A 14,874-nucleotide genomic window follows, 5' to 3' on the forward strand; every position below is an offset into this window, starting at 1 on the left:
AATGGGGGAAGGGGTGGGGGGGAGAGGTGTGTGCATAAGACCCCTCCATAAACGGGCAATCGAATCGATTCGTTGGCATTCGGCATTCGCTTCGTTCGCTCACTCGCCCAAAACGCACTCGTCAGATCCCAAAAATTCGGTTTCTTTTTCTCGCTCACTCTGCAAACGATTTTGTGTCAGCGAGAGTGAGAGGGCAATACAATCAGTTGCTGGTTTATGCCTAAATTAATTCTAGAGATAGCACGAGCTCCGTAGTCCCAAATTTGAGTCCAAAGTGCGCTTGCACTCGGCCGCCCTTGGCTTTCGGTGGTTTGACGATTGAAGGCCGGATTCGTAGCGATCGAAAGCCTTGTGATTCCATGAACTCAAGCAGGACTCGCTCTAGTGTGTCCCAAAAAGGGGAAGAGGTGCGAATTATTGACCCCAAAGAAAGAAGGAGAAATAAACAGCTGATGGGGCGATGACTGGGGAAGGGTTTCCTGATGGATGGGGAGAGATGGCTCATCGAAATTCTGCTTGCAGGGGGGCATACGTTGCAAGAGCTGGTTACAGGGGTTGGCAGGGGTACGGAGGTACAGGGGTACTGTGGTACTGGGTAGAGCTACTGCCGAGGGTTACCCTCGCCAAAAGCAAATCCTTTTGAAGGCTGCAAAAAAATAAATCATCTCTCGACCGCTGCATCGCGCCGCGCCGCACAATGATGAAATTATTATTTATGCAGTCTGCAGAGATCTCTACTCCCAGCCCCCCCTCACCACCCCCCAACCCCTACTCACCTGTGCGTGTCGGGTGCTCCAGTTAATATTGAATAAAGTTTACCCGCCAGATACCCTTTTCGGTGCGGGGTCCACCCTCTTTCGCAGGCAGCTGGCGAAATAAGCGAAAGGCCACCCACCGAAGGGTCCCCTCCATACACTCCCTGCGCTCCCTCTCTTTTCCCTTCTGCGAAATACCCATCTTTCTAGGGTATTCCCCAGGCGGGAGGCTCTCTGCTGACCCCTGCCTAAAGCTGGAGTTTCCTTCCAGCCACTTGTTGCCCCTCTCCTCTCTCCACTCTCCACTCTCCACTCTCCACTCTCTCTCTCTCTCTTTCTCTATCTCTGTGCCGGTCTGCCCCATTCACTTGTGCTTATGCCACATTCAGAGTCTGGTGGCTTTTTGGGTTTTGTCGCCGTGTGGAAGGAATGATTGCATGCAACATTTACCGTATTAATAAATTATGAGTATATTTATGTGCTGTCAGAAGTCGTGACGGCAGAGCGACGGCACAAAGTGATAAAATTAGCACAACAACAACAACAACAACAGCAACAACAACAACAACAACAAGAAATCACAGTGCGTATGGCTGGCTATCTCTTTCTTTGGCCATGCCACACATATGTACAGCCATCTCTTTCTCTCTCTCTCTCTCTCTTTTGTTTTGTGGCAAGAGTCGTAAATAAAATATGCGTTTTTCTGTTTCTGTTTCTGTTTCCCAATCGAATGTCTTCATAAAGCGGGCGGGCGGCACACAAAACCAAAACAATTGGAAATTTATGCTCGTTCCATATATGGGGCTCCATCGAGAGCTCCATCGAGTAGCCGCTGCAGCTCTACATAACTGTAAGCCACAGAGCCGCGGCAGAAACAACAACAGTGCAACAGGTGCAAAGACTTTGTGGTGCAAGAGGCAGGCAACGGCGAATGGCGAATGGCGATGCCGAGATGCAGAGACAGAGAGACGGAGAGGCAGTCAGTCAGGAGGCTGCTCTGCTGACTCCAATTCCGATCCGATCCGAATGAGATCTTGTAATACGTCCTGCAACAACACGCTTATAACAAGGTGGCACGAAGGGGCAGGGGGGGGTCGGCTATAGGCAGAAGCATAGTCGAGGCCTGGGATACCCTGGAAAGTCCCCAAAGAAAGGAGCTGCTTGCCTTTCTCTCCAATCTTTTCGATGGGATTTCATTGGTTATCCCCTAAGCGAAGGGACACCAAGTTCACCTAGGTGAAAGGACACCAATTGCCCCTAAGCGAAAGCACACCAAGTTCCCCTAGGCGAAAGGACACCAGTTTCCCCTAAGCGAAAGGACACCAATTGCCCCTAGGCGAAAGGACACCAATTGCCCCTAAGCGAAAGGACACCAAGTTCCCCTAAGCGAAAGGACACTAATTTCCCCTAGGCGAAAGGTCACCAGTTTCCCCTAGGCGAAAGGACAGCAATTTCCCCTAGGTGAAAGGACACCAACTTCCCCTAAGCGAAAGGACACCAAGTTCCCCTAGGCGAAAGGACACCAAGTTCCCCTAAGCGAAAGGACACCAACTTCCCCTAAGCGAAAGGACACCAGTTTCCCCTGGGCGAAAGGACACCAAGTTCCCCTAAGCGAAAGGACACCAAGTTCCCCTAGGTGAAAGGCCAAAAGCTTCTTCCCTTGCCGCCTATGGAGTATCCCTCTCTTCAAAGGGTATCTCTGCTGCTCCTCTATGTGTGTGTGTGTGTGTGAGAGTGTGTGTGTGTTTGTCTTTTGACACTTTGGCGCATTTGACACTCAACGCGCGCATTCACTTTAAATCTAAATTTACTGATATCAGCGTACAAAATAGTATCAACACAGCGGCGACAGCAACAGCAACAAAATAGGAGACAAACACAGACACAGACACAGACAGGGGCACAGCCACATACAGGGGCACAGCCACAGACACACGTACAAGCGAGTATTGGCCTGGCCAAGACAGACGCCTGGCCTGCTTGGTCGAGTAACGAACGACCTTAGAGGTAATAAACATAAATAACGCCATTGAAAGCGAGCTACGGACAGCGAGAGACCGACCAGAGATCTCTCTTGGGCTGGTGGGAAGGGGGCCAGAGAGGGCGACGATCAAGAGTGGAGGAGTAGAAGGTGCAATGCAGCAGGTAGCACAGGGGGCAGGCGGGAGACTGTGACTTTGGCTAGCCACATGTTTCATAGAAAAAGACAGACAGCGACTGGGGGCCACAGAGCCCGAGAGCCGCAGAGCCCCAGAGCCGCAGAGCCAATGCTTGTTACTTTGCTGGCCACAAGACACGGCCGCAAGTCGCGGAGGCGCAGCTGTGGCAAAAACTGTGGCAACTGCCAGGCGGCAGCCTATGGGCGGGCGTCAGACGACGGCGAAGGTCAACAGATTGTCGATGTCGGAGTCCGAGACCGCGACTCCAAGAGTGCGATGCTTGGGTGCCTGCCCCATGCCCCGCCACCCCGCCACCCCCTGCCTTTCAAGGCGTAGCCGTGATAATTGTTTCTTGTCCATTTGGCCAGGTTGATTGCAACTAATGAACTCTAATGAAAAGGCCGCGGCGCAATGAGTTTCCCATTTTCCGTTTTCCACGCAGGGCGGTGGCTGGGGGGGGGGGGGGGGGGGGAGCCTATCCTCGGGCTAGCGAAGGATTATTCCCTTTGGGGCTTGGATTTCCCTTGGAATATAACCCGATCTTGTGGTTAGGGAAGGGGGGGATGGGGGGGGAGGCCACAGAAGTGCATCCTGGAAGCCACACTGTTGTCACGCCATGAAGGCCCTCCCTCTCTCCCTTTGCGGGGCAGTTAGTGGGCGATCGAAGCCTTCTCTTCTCCGAGGAGGGGAGGGAGGTAGTGCACTGCCACTGCCACTGCCACTGCCGCAAGTCACATGGCAGGAGAGCCCGAAGTGCTGACGAAATGTCAACGATGCCAACAAGTCTATCATTCACTCACGTGGCAGCCCCCAGCCCCCAGCACCGAGCACCCCCCCTCTGACACCCACAATGGCCGCAATTTGCATAAGCTTCTGCCGCAGACAGCGAGGCAGAAGGCAGCGTAGAAGGAGGATGGCTGGCAGCTGGGAGTGGGACTCCGTCTGCGTCTACGACTGCGGCTGTAGGTGGATGTGCAACAAGTAAGCGACAGTCAGATGGGGGGACGGGGGTGGGGGCCAAACCCAAGCCAATCATCGAGGCAGCATGAAGATGCTCCACAGACAAACTGTGGCAGCCAACGCGGCCTTCAAGTGGCACAAGGAATACCCTAACATGGGGCGATAAAAATCCAGAGAGAAAGTGAGTGCCGCACGACCCCTGGTCCCTGAACTTAAGCTAATCTGTGGCCCGAACCTGCCACAAACTGCCGTCGTGCCCCCACCCACATAAAGGGCCCTCCCTCTCTCTCTCTCTCTCCCGACTTTGGGGAGGGGAGGGGATGCCTCCGCCTCTGCGGCTGCATGGGGCACACAAGACATAATAAAAATCTCTTTTATGGCACTTAAGTGTTTTGTGTGCGGGGATTGTGGGTAGCATTTTACCTTTGCTTCGGTCTCCGGGCCGGCTCTGGGGCTTCGGGCTTTAGCTCTGGACTCCAACTTTTGCTTGGGGCCTGCTCTCCCTCTCTCTCTCTCTCTCTGGGGAGATCCCTGGAGATTTATGCGACTTTTGGCCAAAGTAAATTGTGCATAAAAAAGCAGCCAAAGCCAAGAGGCAGCGCTCTCTCCTGCCTGCACTTCGATGATGAAGTGCTCAGAGGAAAAGCGAGCGAGCGCTGCCACTGCTGCTCCTTGGACGAGATTTACTAAGTGCAAGAGTTGAGAATTTATTAGAGAGACGAAAAGTTTGCTCTGTTTACGAGCTGTTTGTTGCGTGCACCTCCAGCCTCCAGCCAGCCTTTTGGGGGCTTATCATCATCTCTGTGGCATCAACTGCAGGACGTAACTTATGGCCCAATGGCCCCTTGGCCATGGTCAACAGGTGCAGCAGTCGGCAGTCATCGAGAAGGAAAGAGTTCATAAGGAACAAAAAAAAACTATGCTCCCACGATGCAAAAACACATAAAAAAGAGACAGAGAGACGGGGAAAGAGAGAGAGAGAGGGGGGGAGGGGGTAATAGGGGGTGTGTTTGTGTGTGTGGCAACATTCAAATCCCATCATCAGGCAATGCTGCTGCCACGCAATGCAATCATCATGAACGGGTTGGTGGCTGAGGGGGCTGGTGGGGGGCTGGGTGGCCCGGAGGGGGGGCCTGTCCCATGATCATTATGAGCGGAAATGCGAAGGAAAAGTAGGAGGTTTTTAACAGCCACCGCCACTCGCGGACTGCCGGGCGATTGCCGTCGCATTTTTTAACCACTGCCGACGCCCATACCCTGGCGATCGATGCTGAAGGGTGGGCCAGGCCACACGAGCAGAATGTAACGTCACCTGGAAGTTGGGGAAAAGGAAAAGAGTAGAGAAGGCGGAATGTAACTCCAAAGATGCAGGATTCAAGGGATATTTGGATATAGGGAAGGAAATATATATTTTTTAAAGGTCTTAAAAATCCCTTCTTTAGGGCTTCTCGATGCCCAAAACCTCGCAAAATAGCGAACAGGGTTCCAGAGTTCGGATCCCACATTAAACAATACAAAAATCAATAGGAATGGTGCCCAAAATCTACATATATCATTGAAACAATCCCCTGTTTTTGCCCGTCCCATGGACAGGGTATCCCTGGTGTCGTTTCTTTGGCCCTCCCCCCAATTTATCCCGTTTTTGCTGGCTCTCTGTGGCATCCTGTTCGTTCTGTTGTGGCGGGGCATAAAAAAAAGGCCGCGGCGGCATGCAAAAAGTGCCGACGACGCCGACGCCGACGCCGCAGCGAAGGCGCATTTTATGTCGCCATTGCGGCAGCAAATGACTTTAATTGCATTTCTCAATGCAGTTTTTCTTCTCTCCCCGGCTTTGGACACCCCCCCCCTCCACCCGCCCCACCCGCCCCTGGATGCGGTGGCACCCTGTCTCTGTCGCTGGTTCTGTCTGTGCCCCAAAGTGTTGTCGAGTGCAACAGACAAGGCGGCGGCGCTCATCGCTGGTGTAATCTTGATATAAATAATAATTAAATGGATTAGCTACGATATCGGTGGCCATTAGAGAGCGCAAAGAGAGAGGGAGAGAGAGGGAGAGTGCCTGGGGGCATGCCACAGAGAGTGTGGCAGCGAGATTCTTTTCGGAGATTGGGCGATTGGTTAAAGCAAACAAAAGGCAAAAGGCAAAAAGGAAGGCCTGTCAGGCCGAAGCCTCCTCCGATGAGCAACGGACGCGCGCGCTTGCGCCTCAATTAATTAATGGCAACTGCCATGAAAGTGCCGCAGCAGCAGCAACGGCAGCCACAGCCCCCAAGGCTCCAAGCTCCCCCCTGCCTGCCCCTGCCTGCCACTCTCTGGAGTGCTGCAAAGATCGCTATCGAAAGTACGTCTGTACATGCGTGTAGTTTACATACAAAAGCAGCAGCAGCCCCAGCCTCAGCCCCAGCAGCCCCAGCCTCAGCCCCAACAGAGACGGCGCGTTCACACGCCGCCAAAAAAGACAGAGAGACTGAAAGACAGAAAGACAGAAAGAGAGACAAACCGAAGTTGAACGAACATTCGCCCAATCGAATCTGTGCGGCACAAAACAAATTTTCAACTTGTTGCCTTTCCATTTATCACAGAAAAAAACCACCAAAAAAATACCCTATCGCTTGCCTTGGGATGGATTTACAGGCAGGATTGTGCAGCCAGCAGTAGCAGGTCCCAAGGATACCGAAAGGGCTTCAGGACACAGTACGAAAGAGCAGGAACCCAATGGTCAGAGCAAGGATCCTGCTAATAATAGTAATATGGGCAGTAGCAAAGCCCAAGGACACCGAAAAGAATTGCCTTTTAGAGGACTTTACAAGCCAGATACGTATAGCCATGTCCATAAGCCACAGATCTCGATCTTTAGTCCTTAGAAGTCTTTAAAGTTACCCGAAATTAGTCATATATATGGGGCTATAAGGCGGTGGAGACACTAATTGTGGGGACTATCCACAGATGTCCAAGTAGATCCGTTCATTGTCTACCAATCCACCAACTACCCCGCTCTGGGGCAGCCTCCTTGCCCCTCTTTTGGTGCCCCCTTCAGTGAGGGTATTCCATCGTTCGGCTGGCTTACCTTTCTCTCCATCGAGAAGGCCTCCACTTCTTCTGCTGCCCACTTAATCTGCTAATCTTTTGCCTCCTCCTCCGCTCTCTTTCTTTTCTGCTGCTGCTGCTGTTGCTCCCCCCCTCCTGCCCCCTCTGTTCGATCTATCGCTGCGACGGCTGTGCGGGGCTGTGTTTGCGCCTTGTTTGGTCATGAGAATTTGCTTAATGAATTTCGTACAGTTTTATCGCTTAATTTGGCGCCTAATGAAGTTAGCCATAGGTGTCCCCGCCTTCCCCGCCCTCTTGGCTGGCTACCCTTCTCTTTTGCTCTTTCTCTAGAGATTACACATACGCCGTGTGGTGCGGTGTGGAGCAGGGGTCGCCGCGAGCAAATTGCTTGGGCCTTTGCCATCACAAATGTTTGCCTTAATCCGCGACGGCACTAAATCCACGCCACGCCACGCCACACCCCACTCCACCCCGCCGCCGCCCTCCATCCGTTCGAAAGGCGATGCAAACAATGGACGCTTTATCCCCCCCCCCCCCCCCCCCCCCCCCCCCACTACTGCTTCCTTTATCCCTTGATATCCTCTTATGATTCGCCTAAAAAAAATACATTTCCTGCAAATATTTTTGGTCAATTTTTCTCCTCCCCCCCTGGCTACCCCTCCTTCCCTTCACATACAATAATTACAGTTACAAATGAGGAACTGCTTCAAGGCACAAGGAGGGAGGGCGGAAGTCCTCCGTCGCGTCATCATCGCGTGTTCAGGCTATGCAAAAAAAAAAAAACAACAAAAAAAAAATTGCAAAAAAAAAGAGAAGAGAAATTAATTTTTTTATTTACGAGCTGTCACAAATTCTGCTACGGTTTTTATTTTTTTGTGTGCTTCTCTTTCGCAAGGTATGTTCAAGAGAAGGGTAAGGCGCCAGGACACGGTACGAAAGAGAGGGAAGCCTCATCTTTAGCAGACAAAATGCTCAGAGCAAGGATCCTGCATATAATAATACAAAAAAATAATAATAATAAAAATAATAATAATAATAATAATATAAATATAAACACTATAAAAAAGATATTTCTAATACTTTGAAAAATATATATAAATTTGAATCAAATATATAATATACAAAAATAATCAAAATAATATTTTAAAAAAATATGAGGCTAAAAATAATAGTAAAAATATAAGCACTATAAAAAAAGATATTTTTAACACTTAAGCAATATAAAATAAATTTGAATAAAATGTATAATATACAAATAAAATCAAAATAATATTAAAAAATATATATGGGGCTAAAAATAATAATAAAAATGTAAACACTATAAAAAATATATTTTTAACACTTAAGCAATATATAATAAAATTGAATAAAATATATAATATACAAATAAAATCAAAATAATATTTAAAAAAATATATGGAGCCAACAATAATAATAAAAATATAAACACTATAAAAAAAGATATTTTTAACACTTAAGCAATATAAAATAAATTTAAAAAAAATGTATAATATACAAATAAAATCAAAATAAAATTTTAAAAAAATATATGGGGCTGGGGCTTTAAAATGAAACCCTTCTTTTAACGATTTTTTGGGAAATTTATGGGTCACTCGTACCCTCAAAACTGTAGTACCCCCCTTAAGTAGAACCCCCCCTTGATTCGGATGCATTCACTGGCCTGCACTGCCGGCCTTACCCTCCCACTGCATATACCCTGGCCCATCCACTTGACTCCTTTTCGGGGCATATTTTTTGCTGGGCGGTGCCGTCGCGCCTAATATACGAGTGTATGAGCGCATGTCTATGTGTATCGGGGGGGCGGCGGGGGCAATTTTCGCTAAGTGGATAATGTGCATTATGCAAAAAAATGGCAAAAATGGTTCAAATGGTAAAACGCTAAAATGGTAGCTTAAATGTTAAATATGTCATAAAACACTTCATTTTCCAAGAGCCAGACACTGCCATGCCATGGGCCGTGGACCGTGGACCGAGGGCCGTGGGCCATGGGCCTTAACTGTCAGTTAAAGTTTGACAGTCCCAAAAAAAGGCCAAACTATAATAGTAATTATCCCTTGCCGTATCATGCAACCTGCCTTGGCCAGAGACAGGAAGAGCCCCCAGAAGAGAATTCCATTCCACGGCAGACAGAGGAGTATCTATTCGATTCGATTCGATTCGAGTCGATTCTGTTCGAACGGATTGTCAACCGGAATGGAGTTCTTATTGCATTGCTGTCCGAAAACTGTCCAAAGTGTCCAATGCGGAGCCCGCCCCCTTGGGGCCCGCGCTCAACAATAAAGTCAATAAAACAAATCTGCAATTGATTATGGGCTCTGGATATGCAGCAGGCACTCGCTCGTACGGGAGATACAGATACAGAGATACCGAGATACAGAGATAGATGGAAAATATGGTAAATATGTGCACTTTGCCAATTGAATGACACGACCTTGAGGCAACGACGGCAACGGCGAGTCGTGTAATGAAATGCAATTACGATCAAGAATCGCACGACCCACACACCACACACACACAGGGCATGCCACACAGGCAGGCACAGCCCCAAGTGCCCCTCCTCCTCCTCCTCCTCCTCCCCTCAAGCAAAGGCTCGTTCTCTACGCATGGGGCTCCGACTCCGACTCCGACTCTGGCTCTGGTCACCGCGTGAGTTCTGGCGATAAATCGAAAATTGTTTGCACTGCCAAAAAGGCAAATAAATGCATCAGAATGCAGCATGGAAGGGGGAGGAGGAGGCAGAGGCAAAGGCAGAGGCCACTCTGTGGAGTTCCATGGAGTTATGGAATTATGTGTCAAATTGGTGCTGCAACAAACAAGAGTTAATGGACATCCCCCTCCTCCCCCAACACACAGCCCCCATCCTGGAGCCTGCCGCTGCCGCTGCCGCCGCTGCTGTTGCCTTTTGCCTGTGATTTTCCGCACATTGAATGTGTTTTTAATTACCAAACCGAAGAGGGAGAGGGTAGAGAGGGGGTAGAGGGGGGAGGGCGAAAGAGATGCCAAAAGAGCGGCAAAAGATGGTTAAATGGTAAAACGCCCGAAACGAGCGAAAAGCTGGAAATGCCGCCGCGTCGCACTCGTAGATAACAATTTAGCGGCGATTTAGGCATGTCCAAAGGGAGGAGCATGGGGGGAGCATGGGGGGGCAGGCGATGGTGCTGCAGTTGCAGCCAATGCCCACACCCTGATTCCTGATTCCTGATTCCAGATCCACACAGAAATCCCAGCACCCGCGATGCCTGCACAAAACGGAGGAGGCCTCTCCTTCGTGGGACGGTGGGGTGGTGGGGCTGGTGGGGCTGGTGGGCTGCTACTGTGCTAAAAGTTTAGCATGCGGAAAATTAACATGCACTCCTCCCTCTCCCTCTGCCCCTCCCTCTCTCTGTGTTCCCTTCCTCTTTGTTCCCTATCGCTTTATGTGTCTCCTCTGCGCGTGTTTCCTGCTTTTGCTGGCGGGAGAGAAAGAGATTTCCCCGGTGAGAAAAGCCAATGGGCAGCAGAGGCAGTGGCAGAGGCCGAGGCTGCTGTGGCTGCTGTGGCAGTGGCAGAGATTGAGCGTGTGACCAAAGTCAAGTGCAGTGAAAAGTAATTAACTTGAATTTGGACAAAGCGAGAGGCATGAGGCACAAACCGTGGGGCACACACACCGATACACAGTGGGTGACCAATAATCGCGGTGCTTAAAAAACTTTCGAAATATTGAAATACCCAATGATTTCCGATTATTAATTTTTTTCGAATTCTCCCTCTCTCTCGCGTGTGTGGGAAAGAGATTTGATGATCCAATGATCCAATGATCCAATCGATTCGCTTTGAGAGGCCTATTAAAATATTTGATTGGACCACCGCCGGAGTCCAAGCCCAAGACAGAGCCAAAGCCAGAGACTTTGATTCTCTGATTCTCCGTTTCTCTGATTGAAACATAAAATTCGTCACAGAGAGCAACAGCTTTTGAATGATCGGCGGGGCTTCCACGACGCCGACTACGAGTATTTATATTTATAGAGGAACGAAGTCTATGTATGTTTTCCCAGAAATGTCCCGATCTAATGCAATTTGACATGCAACATGGGATGGGGGCAACAGCAGTCAGACAGACTCCACCGATGCAGCAGCAGCAGCAGCAGCAGCATCAGCAGACGACTCCCCCACACATGGGGGCAAGCACTTGGACCAAGGCATCGCATCGCATCGCATCGCATCGCTGGATGGGAGGATGGGAGGATGACACTTGTCTCCGACTGCCACTGGGAGTGCAGCACCTTCTCCTGCGCCTCCCCGCGACATCTGTTTAGTGCGAATCTTCTGCTTCTGCTTCTCTCTTCTTTTTTGGATGGAATGCATATCATGCACTCATTACATTGCAAATTGCAGACGGGGGAAAATAGTTTTCCACGCAGCAGCAGCGGCAGCAGCAGCGTCTCTGAAGTTCAATGCTCGGCGGGCGGACGAGGGGCAGCCGAAGAGTTGCCTCTACTTTTCACACATGTCCTCGCGGATCTCGCAAGTCGCCTCTCGATTGTGGGTGCATGCCCCACACACACACACACACACACACACGTACATATATATATTTTCTTTTATATAGAAAGATCTGCAGACAATCTGTGGAACAATGTGATAAATCTTCTGCTTCTCCACGCTGCAAGTGCCGTGCAGTTCGGGCCCCGTCTCTGGGTGCTGGTGGGAGTGTTGCTGTGTTGCAAGTGCAACGTCTGGCAAACGTGGCAGACACAACTGCAGTTCTTCCTCTGGGGCACAGCCCAGGCATTGGCCTCCTCCTCGTCTGTGCCGCAGCAACAACTTGTACATCATTTTCAATGCTAAGAGGCAACATCTACAACAACAACAAAAAAACACCAAAAACAAAAAACATTCAACATGAGGAAGAAGGTGGGTGTCTCGGGTGTCGAATCTGTTGATACCCTCTAGGCGAAAGATTTCTGGCATTTCCATGGATTTCGATGTGTAGATTTCTTCAGCGATTCCCCGCATCGCATATCACCCCACTCCGTCCGTATACCCACTCCTCCAAGGAAAGGGTGCCCCACAGTCGAGGATCGAGGAGCGGGGATCGAGGAACATCGCTGTTTGCAGATGTCTTGCAGATTTCCTTGTCGCAGTTTTTGTTGCTGCCGCCAAATAGTTTGCGTCGAGCGCAAATTACAAATTCAAATTTAATTAAGTAAAAAATTAAACAAACATGCAGACGCGTCTGCGTTTGTAGTTTGTCAGTCAGCGGCAGGGGGCATGCGGCAGGGGGCAAGGAGGCGGCGCGGGCCTGCAGCATCAAGGAGGGGAGCGTCGTCTGTCAATGTGACAAGCGACAAGCAGTGCAACATGGAGAGTCGTCTCCATCGTACCGATGCCTGCCCCCTTCCCCCCTGCCCCCACTGCACTGCACTCCAATCCAACCCAATCCCAATCCAATCCACTCCACCAATGCAAATCAATGACATCGACTACGACACATCGGCACTTCAATCGATTGTCTCTTTCTCTCACACCTTGCCGCAACGGCCTCGTCTGCGGCAGCCCCCACTCCTACCCCCTCCTACCCCTGCTACCCCCCTACTCCGCCTGCCGCTGCGGCTGGCCGTTCTATAAATGTTTCAATTAAAATAAAATAATATGCCCACTCGACTCGAAGGCGAGCCTTTTATGGGAGTCGCCTCGCGCTTGCTCTCGCTCTCGCGCAATCGAAGGTGTTTTTTTTTGTTGTTTTTGTTTTTGTTTGTGCCGCATAATTGCATGGAGCGTCAACCGCAGTCCACACATCCCAGGCCACCACCCAACAGCCACCCAACAAGCACCCATGAATTATGAACCGCCATTTCTTCGCCAAGAGCCCAGCGAGAGCGTCCCGGCCAGGAGGAGTCCGAGAGCCTCCATTAGCCGGAAAGGTAACAATTTGCAAGGCACTGAGAACAGGGCTGGGAGAGCATTCAATTAGGGAAAATACAGTGATCAGGCAATCAGGAATCCATGCCAGATACGGAACGGGAGCGGGGGGGGGGGGGGGGCAGTATTAGAAGGATATCCACAGAGAACTCAAATTGAATTAGATTTTGTGTGAAAAGAATGCGCGCAGAAGTGGGAAGAGTGTGGAAGATGGCAAATTAAATTGCAGCTCTTCAAAACAATGCAATAGCTTATGCTCTTAAATTAAGAGAGAGAGAGAGATAGAACACTACAAAAGAACGCTTAATTCTCTTTCGCTTACCTTTTTGCCGTAATTGTTGTCCCGTTAGATTTGCATTGCTTTATTCGTCTGCTTCTCTTTGTACTTCCAGCTCTTATATACATTTCCTTTTTTGCGATCGTTATTTCTCCCCTTCGCCCACGCACACGAACAACGATTTGTAAACAGCAATTCCAATAAGAGCTCGCATTTTGGGTATATAAATAGTAAGGTGAGCCACTAGAGGGCAGACTCCCACGCACATTCCCAAATGTTGATGGAGAGAGAGGTGACATCTCCAGAATTTGGAGTGCCTCACCTTATTAGAGTGTGACACTTGGCGGGAGAGCATAAAAGATTGCTCATCTTCGCATCGCCTACCACATGGTGGAGTGGGTGTGCTCTCTCTCTCTCTCTCTTGGAACCTTTTCTGCATATTCTTATTGCAAGCCGCGGGCAACGCGTGACCGAATGAAAAAAAAAACATGAGACGCCTGTGGACATAAGGTGCTTCCTTGGCTATTTATGCTTGTTTGGACATGAACAAAATGATTGAATGTTTATTTATAATATGTTTCCATACATCCAAAACATATAAATCACTTTTGCACTGCACTTGCACGCATTTACGGAGCTTTCTTTGTGGCTTTTGGTCCGCGTTCACCCACGCATTGCTTTTTTTGCCCTAAACACTGTAGCAACGTTGAACTTGGGTTGTTTTTTATATTTAAACACTGCTGGACTACACTACGGAGCTGGGCGACCGTTTTCCCCGATGGATTTTCACAATTTTCACGGCTTTTACGGCAAAACAACGCGGAGCTGACTTGCGAATGAACGCTTGAAAAGGAGAGCGGGCGGGAACTATGGAAGCTGCGAGACCGGCAGTGATGCGTGGCGTGAGTGGCTTCGGTGCTCGCTCATTCCAGGCTCTCCTCCTGTTCCACTTCCCAATTGCTCTCCCACTCTCATTTCCAATCCTCTCCCTTCGCACATGGGAAATCGGCAATCGTTTACTGATATCTTCGCTTCGTCCCGCTCGCTGAAAAGGCGAAAGGTTCTGCTGCTCTCTCCCCTCCCCACCGCAAAAGCAGAGCGAACGTTCCCACTCCCCTCTTCTAATGCACAGGTTTGTGGTTTTATGAGCCACCTGTTGGTGCTGGAGCGACTGAGAGGGCGATAGGTGCGGCTGAGGATGCAGAATGTAGCTGAAAATCTAGAACTCGATATAGAATCCATAGGAAATGGAATATATTGATCAAAAATCAATTAAAAATCCTGGTTTTTGATGAACACCAAGGAATAGAGGTTCCTTGATATTCCTATGCCCAAACGATCTAAAACTCCATTGGAGATTACAGAAATTCTAGAGAATGGCAAGAGTTACATCTCGTAGGAAACCAACCAGACGAATCGCCATGACTAATCACAGTTCAGTGACTCTTTCAGACGCAATCCCGCACCCAACCAGCGATCCAGCGAACCAGCGAACTAGCGAACCATCGCCTAACTTCCCACCGCCATCTAGCACCCATCTCGCCCTCCCCCTGCCCCCTCCTCATCCGCGCGTTGGGGCCATTTGCCATCCATCAGATGCGAAAACTGGCAGCAGGGGGGGGGAGGCAGCGAAGAGTCGAAGTCAGAGCCAAAATGCATTTGCATTTTGCATAAAAGTTGGCAACGTTTCGGGCCTGCAGGGCGCGCGCTCTTCTCGCATTGTCAACGGTACTTTTAAGCCATAAAGCGTTTAGGC

At 49.7% G+C, this 14,874-nt stretch overlaps 1 long non-coding RNA gene across 1 annotated transcript in view; it reads right to left on the minus strand.

The window, feature by feature from the left end:
- LOC117184580 (uncharacterized) overlaps positions 1 to 13,986 on the minus strand; it is a 78,865-nt gene extending 64,879 nt beyond the window's left edge. Inside the window, exon 1 of the long non-coding RNA XR_004469987.1 lies at positions 13,164 to 13,986. This is a non-coding gene — a long non-coding RNA (uncharacterized lncRNA). The remainder of the gene's footprint in view (positions 1 to 13,163) is intronic.
- Between the last annotated feature and the right edge of the window lie 888 nt (positions 13,987 to 14,874).

Source organism: Drosophila pseudoobscura, chromosome X (assembly GCF_009870125.1).
Source record: "Drosophila pseudoobscura strain MV-25-SWS-2005 chromosome X, UCI_Dpse_MV25, whole genome shotgun sequence".
Taxonomy (NCBI): Eukaryota; Metazoa; Arthropoda; class Insecta; order Diptera; family Drosophilidae; genus Drosophila; species Drosophila pseudoobscura.